The sequence below is a fragment of the Acanthisitta chloris genome, unplaced genomic scaffold, assembly GCF_000695815.1.
Source record: "Acanthisitta chloris isolate BGI_N310 unplaced genomic scaffold, ASM69581v1 scaffold18826, whole genome shotgun sequence".
Lineage (NCBI taxonomy): Eukaryota > Metazoa > Chordata > Aves > Passeriformes > Acanthisittidae > Acanthisitta > Acanthisitta chloris.
This window is the reverse complement of record NW_008676702.1, coordinates 1-11,573: the sequence shown is the minus strand read 5'-3', so window position 1 is coordinate 11,573 and position 11,573 is coordinate 1.

Sequence of the window (11,573 nt, the reverse complement as noted above, 5' to 3'; positions counted from 1 at the left end):
TGCCTTGCTCCGGCCGGGTCTGCTCTGCCCCTGCCCCTCCCCAGCTGCTCCTGCTGTGCTCCTGCTCCAAGGGATGCTCTGGGCTGGGATTTGAGGACAGGGAATGTCCCCAGCCCCAAGTGAGAGGGAGCTGCAGAGTGCCAGGCAGCACAGGCTGGTGGCACCACCAGGAAAGAGGAAGCAGGTGGTGGCACCTTTGGTCCTTGTGCTGTCTGACCTGTCGGGCATAGGACAAAACAATCAGGGAACTAAGGTGATGGCAATGGTACTGGAATAAGAACAGGGGATAAAGGTTGATATTGGCACACTTTCATTTTACACCTTATTGGAAATTCCCTCCTCTTTTCTTAGTTTTGAAGGTGGGACAAGAGATAAATCAATGTTGGAGCTTTTAGACTGTTTTCTCCCGAATCTGCTGTGCTCTGCCACAGCGTGTGGTCCAGGCACTGTAGCAAGGAGTACTTTGGGAATAAAAAAATCCAGCTGTTGTGATGCTAAAGGGCCTCTCAGCACGGCTGTGCTGGACAAGCTGCTCCCGTTGGAGCCAGTCAGACACACTCACAGCCAGTCAAGGCATCTGCAATGGGGGCAGAGCCAAAACTGAGTCCCTGCTGCAACCAGAGAGGTAGGTACAAAGGGATTCAGGTCATCTTACACAGGTGTTCATCTAGGGACATGCTGGTCACAGGAGCTCCTGTCTCTGAGGTCAGGAGCACCCCAGGGCTGATGGTTCCACTGACCTCAGCTGATGTTTAAGGGTCCCCAGAGGCAGTTGAGTCATGAAGGTGCATGATTAGATGCCTTCAGCCCATTTCTATGTGAAACGCGATGAAGAACAATTCAAATAGCTTTTGTAAAGGATCCAATCCCAGCAAGTTCCACCTGCTGGTCTGTGCCGGCAGCACAGGCAGAGGAGCCGCTGTCACCCCCTCCTTTCCCCAGGATATCCCTCCTCGCTCGGGCTGAAGCCTCTCGTGGCTGAAGATCATCTTGAAGATCACCAATGACCTCCCAGTTGTTTGTCCATTGGGCAGACAGTGATGGCCACAACTGGGAGATGTCTCAGAGATCCCCAGATCCATACTGCAGCAGGATTTAGCAGCTTCCAACTTATTTCCAAGAATCATAGAATTATTTAGGTTGGAAAATCCCTCTAAGACCATCGAGTCCAACCAGTTACCCAGCACTGCCAGGTCCACCACTAAACCATGTCCCCAAGCACCACCTCTGCATGTTTTTTGAGCACTTCCAGTGGTGGTGACTTCACCACTGCCCTGGCGAGTCTGTGCCAGTGCTGGACAACCCTTCCAGTGGGGAAATTTTCCCTAATATCCAACCTAAATCTCCCTAGCACAACTTGAGGCCATTTCCTCTCATCCTGTCGCTTGTTCCCTGGGAGCAGAGCCTGATCCCGACCTGGCTACAGCTTCTTGTCAGGGAGTTGTAGAGAGGGAGAAGGTCCCACCTGAACTTCCTTTTGTCTGGGCTGAGCCTCCCCAGCTGCTCCTCATTGGAGCTGTGCTCCACACCCTTCCCCAGTTCTGTTCCCTTCTTTGAACATGCTCCATCCCCTCAATGTCTTTCTTGTTGTGAGGAGCCCAAAACTGACGCCAGGACTGGAGGTGTGGCAAGAAGCTGCAGTACATGGGATGTTGCTGGGATTCCCCTGGCAGATGTGTGCAGATGTGCATGGTCCAGCCCTGTGGGCTAGCAGAGTCAGGGAGCATCACACATCCCAGCTCTGTGGGGCCTCAGCCCAGCTGCAGCATGTGGCCAGATAAAACGACTAGCAGAGCTGTGTGATGACAGATGAACTTGGTAGGACCTCTGGAAGAGACAGGCTGGGCTGGTGGGTGTACAGTCTGGCTCATCCAGGCCAGAAATGTTACCCAGGAGGGCAGGAAGAGGTAGGGAATGATGGAGAGCAAGCAGAGAGGAGACAGTGTGCTGTCTGCTCCTCACCTTATGTTTCCTTACTGCACAGTGCCCCCCCTCAGGAGTTTACTTTGGATATAACCACACGGTCTTACAGCTTCAAAAACACCTCTGCTATTCCCCTGCCAACCACTTACTTGTTAAATTATTCCCCAAACCAACAAGAAGCCTCTAGAGAGTTGGACACAGAACCTCAGTCCTTCCTGGAGGGACACAACAGAGGGCACAGAGGTCATGTAAGTTTGTAGGGACAAAACACACCTGGAAAAGAACTGCTGAGGAAAAGAAAGAGGTGCCAGGTCCCACCATGAAAGTGATGGATGACATTCCAGAGGAGCTCTGAGAGCCAAGGCACTACTGGGATGGGACCTTGGGCAGAAGCCTGTGATACCATGACAGGGAGAGAGTGGTTGGAGGGTTGTTCATTGGAGGAGTTGCATTCATCCCAGTTCAAAAGTGCGTGGGGTCGGGTCAGAGCCTCAAAGAATACAGGCTGGGAAGAACCAGGCAAGCTTTACACGGCGCTGTTATTTGAGATAGTGTGATGGGAAGTAGAGTGATGAGTACAGCGCGAGAGCCAGGAGGTGGCATCCGAGACCCGAGCACAGCAAACCGGGACGAGCAGGAGCTCAGCAGCAGTTTGCAGCTTGGGACAGCGGAGAAAACACGCATGGATTTTGTCATGCACCTTCCCCTCGTCTTGGGATGGGGGGAGTGGAGGTACTTTAGGCAAAGAATTTATGTATTAAGTTAATGGAGGTAAATATTTTTTTTTTCTGATCAGCTACAGCGTTGTTGCAAAAATTTCAGCTGGGAGAGGTGGTGGTGATGGTTCATAGCCCAGCCAGGCTGTGGTGGAACTGTCACCACTCAGGCCAGTCGTGGCTTGTCCCAGCTGAGCCTGAGAATCCCCTAAGGCTGGAGCTGTCCCTCTTCTGGGTGCCTCTCCCATGCATAGCTCCTGGTATTACTCATTTAACTCAAAAAGAAGAAGGTATGTGATGCCTTCTGGGATGACACAGCCATGACACACTCTGATTTTTACTGGCACTGGGCTACTTGTTCAGCTCCTTTGGCAAGCGAGGCTGGAGATGGGCAGGAGCATCACGGTCACCCCACGGCGGTGTCGGGACGGACAGCAGATGGCACTTGGAGCTTAGTCCAGGAGCAAGCTGGAGAGCCTGAAGGGAGGCAGAGGCCACTGCTGGACTTGCAAGTCTCAGCCCAGCGCAGGAAAGAACCAGCTGCAGCATCCCCTGGGACAGGAAAAGCAGGGAAACAAACACCAGCTCCTGATTAAAACCTGGAAGGGTCTCCAAATAGATTGAAAATATCCTGCTCTCTTGGCCTGGGACACTCAAATCAGGAGCAATCCCAGCTTTTCCTCTGTGATGCAGATGGATTGGAGTCTCCAGGGAGAGGAGACCCACAGGAACCCACAGCTCTCCCTTTCTGCCCCTTTCCCATGCTCCTAGAACTGGCAGACTGAGCATGCTTCATCTCCTGGGCTTCACCTGGTGGGCTTCATCCCCTTGGCTTCATCCATTGCGGCTTCTTCAGGTGGGATTCACCTGGTGGACTTCATCCCCTGGGCCCCATTGTGGCTGACACATTCCTTCCATCCTCATCTGGGTGACAGGAGTGAGTGTGACCTCCTGAATCTCTCCTGGGTTCCAAATCTCTATGCTGCTCACCTGGGACAGGAGTTCCAACAGGCAAAGGGAGGGTGCTGGCTTGTGCCAGTGTGTCAAAGCCAATGGCTGGTGCAGCAATTACTGACTTTCAGGGTAGAATGGAACCACAACTGATGTGCTTCCATCTGCATTTCATCCTCTCACTGTCCTTGGCATCATGCTGAGGGCTGGGTTGGTTGCTCAGGGGTCTGTGGGTGACAGCTTGGTCCCCCTCATGGGTGAGGTGGGTACCTGTTGTCCTCCTCAGGGGCTTTTTCCCTCTCTGGTGACAAAGACAACAAGACCTGTCCACCATTAATTGGACACACCCAGGGTGTGCTGGAGTTTCTCTGGAGATCTGCTAGCCCCACCTGAAGGACTCCCATGGGACCTGCTACCCTTAGGGACTGAAACTGGGGGTCATGAACAAGGTTTGGGCAGAAGACCCTGAACCTTGAAAATGTCTGGGAAAGGCTGTCAACTCCAATTTGTCCGCAACATCCATGGTTTCAGCCTGAGCTGGATCATGCCCTGCTTCCCCCAGCAAGAACATCATCACTGCTCAGCACCAGGAAGACCAAGTATCTGCCGCCAGCTCCCTGCCAGGGGCTGGTTCATCTCTGCCAATACCCCCAGGAGGTCTCTGCACTGGTGGGTAACCACGTGTGGCATTTTGCAAGGTGCCTGCTGATGCAGGTGGATGCCAACCAATTTGTCCCAGCACCTCACCTTGGGAACAGGTTCTGCTAATGCAGACAGTCTGAACCACAGGTGCTACCGTTGGCCAAAGTCAACAGTCTTCAGCACAGCTTCCGCATGCTCGGCTCAACAGAGCCCCAGTGGGGTGAGAAACAGGCTGATAACACATCCCTGCATCGCACAAACCTCGATCCTTCTCCTGCCAGCCACCTGCAGCCCGTGCTTCTGCTTTCCAAACCCCTCCCTGGCTGGAATGGGGATGTAACGGGAAGGGGCTGGAGCACAAGTCTGATGAGGAGCAGCTGAGGGAGCTGGGAGGGCTCAGCCCAGACAAAAGGAGGCTCAGGGGGAACCTTCTTGCTCTCTACAACTCCCTGAAAGGAGGTCATAGCCAGGTGGAGTCAGGCTCTGCTGCCAGGTAATAGTGACAGAACAAGAGGAAATATCCTCAAGTCATATCAGGGGAGATTTAGGTTGGATATTGGGAAAATGTCTTCACTGAAATGGTTGTTAGGTATTGGAACAGCTGCCCAGGGCAGTGGTGGAGTCTCCATCCCTGGAAGTGCTCAAGAAGTGTGTGTTATGTGTCACCTGGGGACATGGTGTAGTGGTGGCAGTGCTGGTTTAATGGTTTGACTTGATGATCTCAGAGGTCTTTCCCAACTGAAATAATTCCATGATTCTATGATCCTGTTCCTGAACCAGCCCTTGCCTTTGTTCCATGAGCACATTAAAGTGCTGGTGAGGACTAAACAGGGTAAAATTTGGTTAAAGTTTAGTTAAATATCCCTATTTTTGGGTTATGTCTCTGGTGTAGGCACTTCAGGAATCACGAAGGAAATACTGCTTTGCCATGGAAGTTGCCACCTGTAGGTAGTTGCCTCTCTGGGGTCATTTGGGGGGGAATGGTGAGAAGTATTTCTCTTGTGGATCAGTCTGGCTGTGCCAGTATCTTCCTGAAATGCAACAAGTGCCTTTGAACAGATGTGTCTTAAAATGATCTTTTCTCAGCTTGAACTGAACACTTTGACAAGGAGCTATTTGTTTCCCTAACAATTACCAAAAAAAGCTTACCTGGAAATCCCAAGGACCACTATGCCTGTTATCTTGAGGCGTTTTTTTACCCTTGTCAGAGATAGAAAGGCACCAGGATTCCCTTGGGAAGATATGTTGAGTTCCCATGATGTATTTTGCTTTATTAAACAGGCACAGAAATCTTCTATTCAATACATGTAAATGGTGGTGGAATCTTAAAACTATGTTAGCATTTAACTAAGGCTAAAAATCCTCCAGACAGTTATGGGGATGTTGCACGGGAGAAGGGATCTCTCTGGCTAAGCAGGTCTCTGGCCACATTCAGCTGTCATTTACACTTAACACATGTGGATGTGAGATATTTTTTTTGCTTAAAATATTAAGTTTCTATCTCAGACTGGAAACTACCCGTTGCTTTAGGGATTAAATCCAAACACAGCCAATATTTCCCAGAGGGTTTAAGCATTTCTGAAGTGTTGGAGCACTTCTTGGTGTTCACTTCTCACCACACCTGCCCTGAAAAAAAATACCCCAAGCATTATATAAAAGAAAATTGGAAGGCAACAACTTCTTTTTAATCCATTTGCATTCTTAAAAAGAAAAAGGTTATTAAAAACTGACACATAAATCCCAAGCCAGTAAGTAAACCTTGGGTTTCTAAAGGAAATATGCTGTGACTGAGAGAAAGGTGATCTCCCAGCAGCTCGTGTTTGCGCATCGGATCAGAGCAAGGCTACCATGCATGGAAGGTTCGTGAGTTAGACAGTGGAAGCAAACACCAGTGACTCTCACAGAAAGTGATTTGGGGTGAACCTGGAAAAACCAAAAGGTTTTCTCAGTGGGAATAATCAGAACTGCAGACTTTTCCTTTCTGAGCAGAGTCTTAGGCATGAATGTCAGATCTTGCAACTGCAAGGACAGAGAGAGGGACTGACCAAAGCCAAAGTCAAGTTAAGAAAGGGGAGAGTTGGACTGAGCTGTTCAGGGTAAAAACATACCTGAACCACAACATTGAGTGCTTTTTGCATTTTGTGGTCTGTGGACAATTTCCATTTAAACTCCTGTGTCTCCCTCCCAGCATAGCCTTGCTTGGATGAGGCAGTGTTTTGGGACAGTGCCAGAAGAAAACCCAAGTGGTAGAGCACTGCCAGGACCAGTGAGGAACAGCATCTCTAGAGCCTGTGGTGAAGGAGAGATGCTGGAGAGAAGCCATCTCCTTCCTGAGATACTGGAGCAGGTGCATGTCTTTCCTTGGAGAAGCTGGTCCACAAAACCATCCCAGAACAGAGAAACCAAGTGGAGGAAACCACATCCCTGTCAGCCCAGCAAGGTGTGTGGCCCAAGTTGTACCTGGAAACAGATCTCAAGGGCAGGCACTTCTCAGAAATGCCACTGGTGTCAAGAAAGCATTTGACAGTCTTTGCTTTGTACTTACGGAGATGTGTCTTGAGGTGTCCTGACTTGCCTGCAGAGCCTTAGAATAAACATGGGCAAAACCAACCTGCTCTGTGCAGATTATGGGCCTAGAGTGACATGCATGCTCATGTCCAGCACTTGGGAGTGCTGTTGCAGACACCTTCCTCTACCTCCTGCTCCCATGGGTTTTGGGCATAACCCTTCTCTCTGCCACCTGCATCCTGGCTCTTTAATTCTTTTTCTAGGATTTCCTGCTACTGTGGATATTTCTGGTCACTATTGAAAGATGCATTAGCAATTTGTGAGGAAAACTGGTCAGGTGGTTTAGGTCACTTTGAAAATGTTCCTCTAGGGAAGAGCAAAACCAGACGTGACATCAGTGCTGATGCTTGCATGACTGAGGCTGTTGGGAGCAACTCCTGGGCTGCATGTCATGTTCTGCTGGTTTGAACCAAGAGGTAGATCATAGAACCATGGAATATCCTGGGTTGGAAGGGACCCACAATGATCACTGAGTCCACTCCTGGCCCTGCATGAGACAGCCCCAAGAACTGATGGAGTTCTTGGCTCCAACAGAGAGTAGTAAGGCTGGAGAGGAAGTTGCCAGAGGAAATTTGGCAGTCTCCTGACTGAAAAGTGGCTGCAAAGTCAGCAAAATTGCCCTTCAAAGAGAAGGGGATCAGAGCAGGCAAGTGGGGGCACAGCAACACCAATAACAGACTGATGATATGGTGGGGTGGGATTTACCCGCTCTTGGGGTGGAAACATCAGAGCAAGGAAGGAAGCAATATGGGAAGCTTCAAAATAGAGTAGCAAGAAGATCTTGCTGCTTGTAAAGCCTTTTTTACACACAGTGTTTGTGGGCACGCAGAGCAGGAGTTAGTCATAGAATAAAGCAGAGATTCCCTGGATCATGGGACACTGACCTCAAAATCCTGAACTCCACCAAACTCTCCTAGGTGACTCCATCCATGGCAGTCTGCACCCTGCCCTGGCACAGCCTGCCAGTCTCCAGGCTGACTCACACTGCTACAGGATATTTCAGGAAAGTACACACAGAAAAATAGATGGACACATGTCCCAGATCCACCACTGCTGTTTGGACAAAGCTCTTTGCAAATGGGTTTGATTGTGAGCTCTGTATTTCTGAGGGCAAACACACCAGCCCATGGACTATCAGCCACCAGGCTCCTGTCCTGCCTTGGGCTTGGGGACAGAGTGGTTGTCTTGATGGTTGACATGAAGGGAACAGCCATCTATCCCAGGAAGGGAGAACACACATGCCTTCATGCTCTTAAAAATCTGGCACATGGTCCCTAAATGTTTGTCTCATCACTGTCCTTCAGGGGAAAATCCCATTAAATATTAATTGATGGGATGATGTGAGATGTGATGTCTTATCTGCAGGCAGAGCTGCTAGCAGGTGTGGACAAGGAAATGAGGGCTGAGGATGGCTTCTGTGGAAGTTACAAATCTGAGTATGCAAACAACTCCTTGCTTAGTAAATACCTGACTGATGGAATCATGGCATCCATAGAAGAGGTGGATGAATGAAAAGTCTTGACCCAGAACGGAACAAGGATGCAAAAACTTACAACCAGAAGCCAAAAAGGCTCTCAGGACCTTCTGCCCTCACCCTGGGGGTGGGATTGTTGTTGAGCCTCACTTGGAGCTATTCCATAGGATTATTGAACTGGCAGATGTGCAATCCTCAACATTGCTCTTTATTTTGGGGGAGCTCCTCCTCCAAGACATGGAGATGTGTCCCTCTGAGGTTAGGCCACCCCTCTCCTCACCGAGATAGTTCTGAGAGGTGTTTCATAACTTGCAAACAAGGAAAATACATGCTGAGCTTGACTGCTATAAGAGAACTGAGTTATCTTCATGTTCACAAAGCACCTATCTCCTTACCTTGCAAAGTCACGACTATCCTGATCATGGACTAAACAATGTATTTCTGTTGAGTTCATTCAAAGTGAAATGCTTCTGGCAATAAGGACTGTGTGTGAAGTCACCTTAGGGCGATGACACAATCCTCAGAGCTCCACTATTACGTGCCTGAAGGAACGTGAATGGTCTCTGTGGTCAGGAAGAACTGGATGCACACACAGGTGAAAGAGAGATGAATTAGGACTTAATCCTAAGGATGGTTTGTCTTTGGTTGGCAGTCAAAAGGGCTTGCCAGGCAAACAAAGAGAAATGGATCATGGCAAGAGCTTCAAATCATCTTTTAAATGAGGATCTCAGAGGACTTGTAGTGGCTGGCAAAGTCCTTGTGATCTTGAAGCAAGAGCAGTCCCAGGTGGCACACTGAGCTGTTGGGCAGCAAATGCTGGCAGAGAAGCCACGGATGGGAAGTGTGAAGTGGATCTGATTCAGCAGGGAAGCAGGAAAGAGAAGGGGAGGAAACTGAAGGCAAAGTGCTGACAGTCATGGCAGGGAGGAGCAGAAGAGCTGAAGGAACCAGTTCCTCTGCCCCAACAAAAAGCCACCTGTTGCCCAAAGGCTGGCAAGGAACCACCTTCCTCCCCTTCTTGCTGCAGGGCAGGAGCAGAGGCCGTGGCCACAAGGCTGTGTTGGCATCACTGTGCCTTGAGAAGAGCCAGAAGAGAGTACCACAGAACTCCAAATCTGCCTTCCTGTCCTCTCCAGTGACACCCTGGGGACACCAGCAGCCCAGGCTGGTTCTCCAGAGCATTCCCAGGTGTGCACAGAAGCCACTTTGGCAGCAGGACAAACCCTGTGGTGGTTGCAACACACCTTTTTGGGGGGCTGCCCAACACAGCTGCCCTCAGCCTGGTGTGTGTGATGCCCACAGAGGAAATCCTGGTGTGCACGGCAGCGTGCAATGAACCAGCACAGCTTTGACCATGCAGGGAGTTTCAAATGGAGAGACATTATTCAGGACAAACCTTAAGCCTGTGGGAAATGCCCCTTGAGAAAAAGAGGGATAAGGCTGCATGGGAATGGCCAACTCCCCATGCATCCCCAGGTATGATTAATTCTAGGGAACTCTGATTATTCACGGTTTTAGCTGAAGATCAGCAATATTGGGGAAGAGAGTCCATCAGGAGAGCAAGATTTATCCTGCCTGAATGTAAAAAGGACACTGAGGCACTGGAGTGAGTCCTGCCAAGGGCAGAGAGGCTCAGAAAAGGCCTAGAAGACATGAGGAAGGTCTGAGGGAGTTGAGGTTGGTTAGCCTTGAGAAGAAGCTCAGGGGTGACCTCATGGCTCTCTGCAACTCCCTGACAGGGCTGGGGAGAGAGGAGCAGAGGGAATGGCCTTGAGCTGAGACAGGTCAGAGTCAGATTGGATGTTAGGAGAAATGTTTTCCCTGTGAGGGTGTTCAGGCACTGGGATATTGCCCAGGGAGGTGGTGGAGTCACCATCCCTGGAGGTGTTGAAGAGGCATCTGGATCTGGTGCTGGAGGATATGGTTTAGTGGTTCCAGCAGTGACAGGTTTAAAATTGGACTTGATGATCTTAGAGGTCTCCTCCAACCTGGATGATTCTATGGAGGAGCTGAAGATGATTCCCATGACTGCTCCCAGTGGAGTCCTCCAAACCCTGCAGTACACTTGGGGAGTAAAACGGATACAAGAACCCAAAGGAATTGTATCATATAACAAGCATCGAGTTCCCAGTGGAGCTCCCGGCACAAACCTCCAGCATTTCTTGGGATTTTGGGAGCCCAAGGGTGAGGCTGTGCAGAGCTGGAAGAGCTGCAGGATTTCATGGTAAATTCCATGCAGATCATTTGTGTGCAAAGTCAATCTGGAAGCAAGGACATCCCAAAAAGGAGAGGCACAAGCAGGTGCCCGGAGAAAACAAGCATATCCATGAAGAGACAGCTGTTCCCTGTGTTTCCATAATGTGCAGAAACACAAATATTCCTGCCTCAGGAATTGCCTTGCCATGTAAACACTGAGTAAGGCGTTTTGTCACACCTTCCCTTGTGCACGCACTCCTTCCCCTGCCCTCAGAGTAACCACAGGAGCGGCTCAGCCACAGATTTGATGCTGACTCCAACTCTGATGACAGTAACAGGGAATGACCATGAGCTGAAACAGTTTTATAGGGAAATTAAATGCAAAGATAACACCCATTCATGGCAGCAGGAGGAGCAATAACATTAGCAGCGTGGGCTGGTTTCAGCTGGTTCCGGTTACTTTGCATGACCTATCCTCTATATTTTCTATTTTTCCAAGGAAGTCAAGCTTGGAAAGTTTCCAGCTGCAGAATGTTCTTCTCCCTGTGACCAGTGACAGGACCCAAGGGAATAGCATGGAGATGTGCCAGGGGAGGGTTAGCCTGGGTATCAGGACAAGGTTCTTACCCCAGAAGGTGTTTGGGCACTGAACAGCTCCCCAGGGCAGTGATCACAGCCCCAGTCCTGCCAGAGCTCCAGGAGTGTTTGGCCAATGCTCTCAGGCACATCATGGATTGCTGGGGTGTTTGTGCAGGCCCAGGAGCTGGACTCAATGATCCTCCTTGTGTCCCTTCCAACTCAGGATATTCCATGATTCTATGACACTGGTGGGGATAACCTACTTTAGATCTTTGCCAACACCATGTGTGTGGAAAACCTCTTATGCTCAAACCCCAGAACTCCTGAAATCTCCTTTTCCCCGCTGCAATATGCCATTCTTGCAGCTGAGATATCCATTTTTCAATGATACCCTATGCAGGCAAGCCCAAGGACCCATATTTTGCTGAATTTTGGTCAAAGTGCAGGGCCTGGAGCTGGGGCTGGGGCTGGGGTTGGGGTTGGGGTTGAGGCTGGGGCTGGAGCCGGGGCTGTGGTTGGAACTG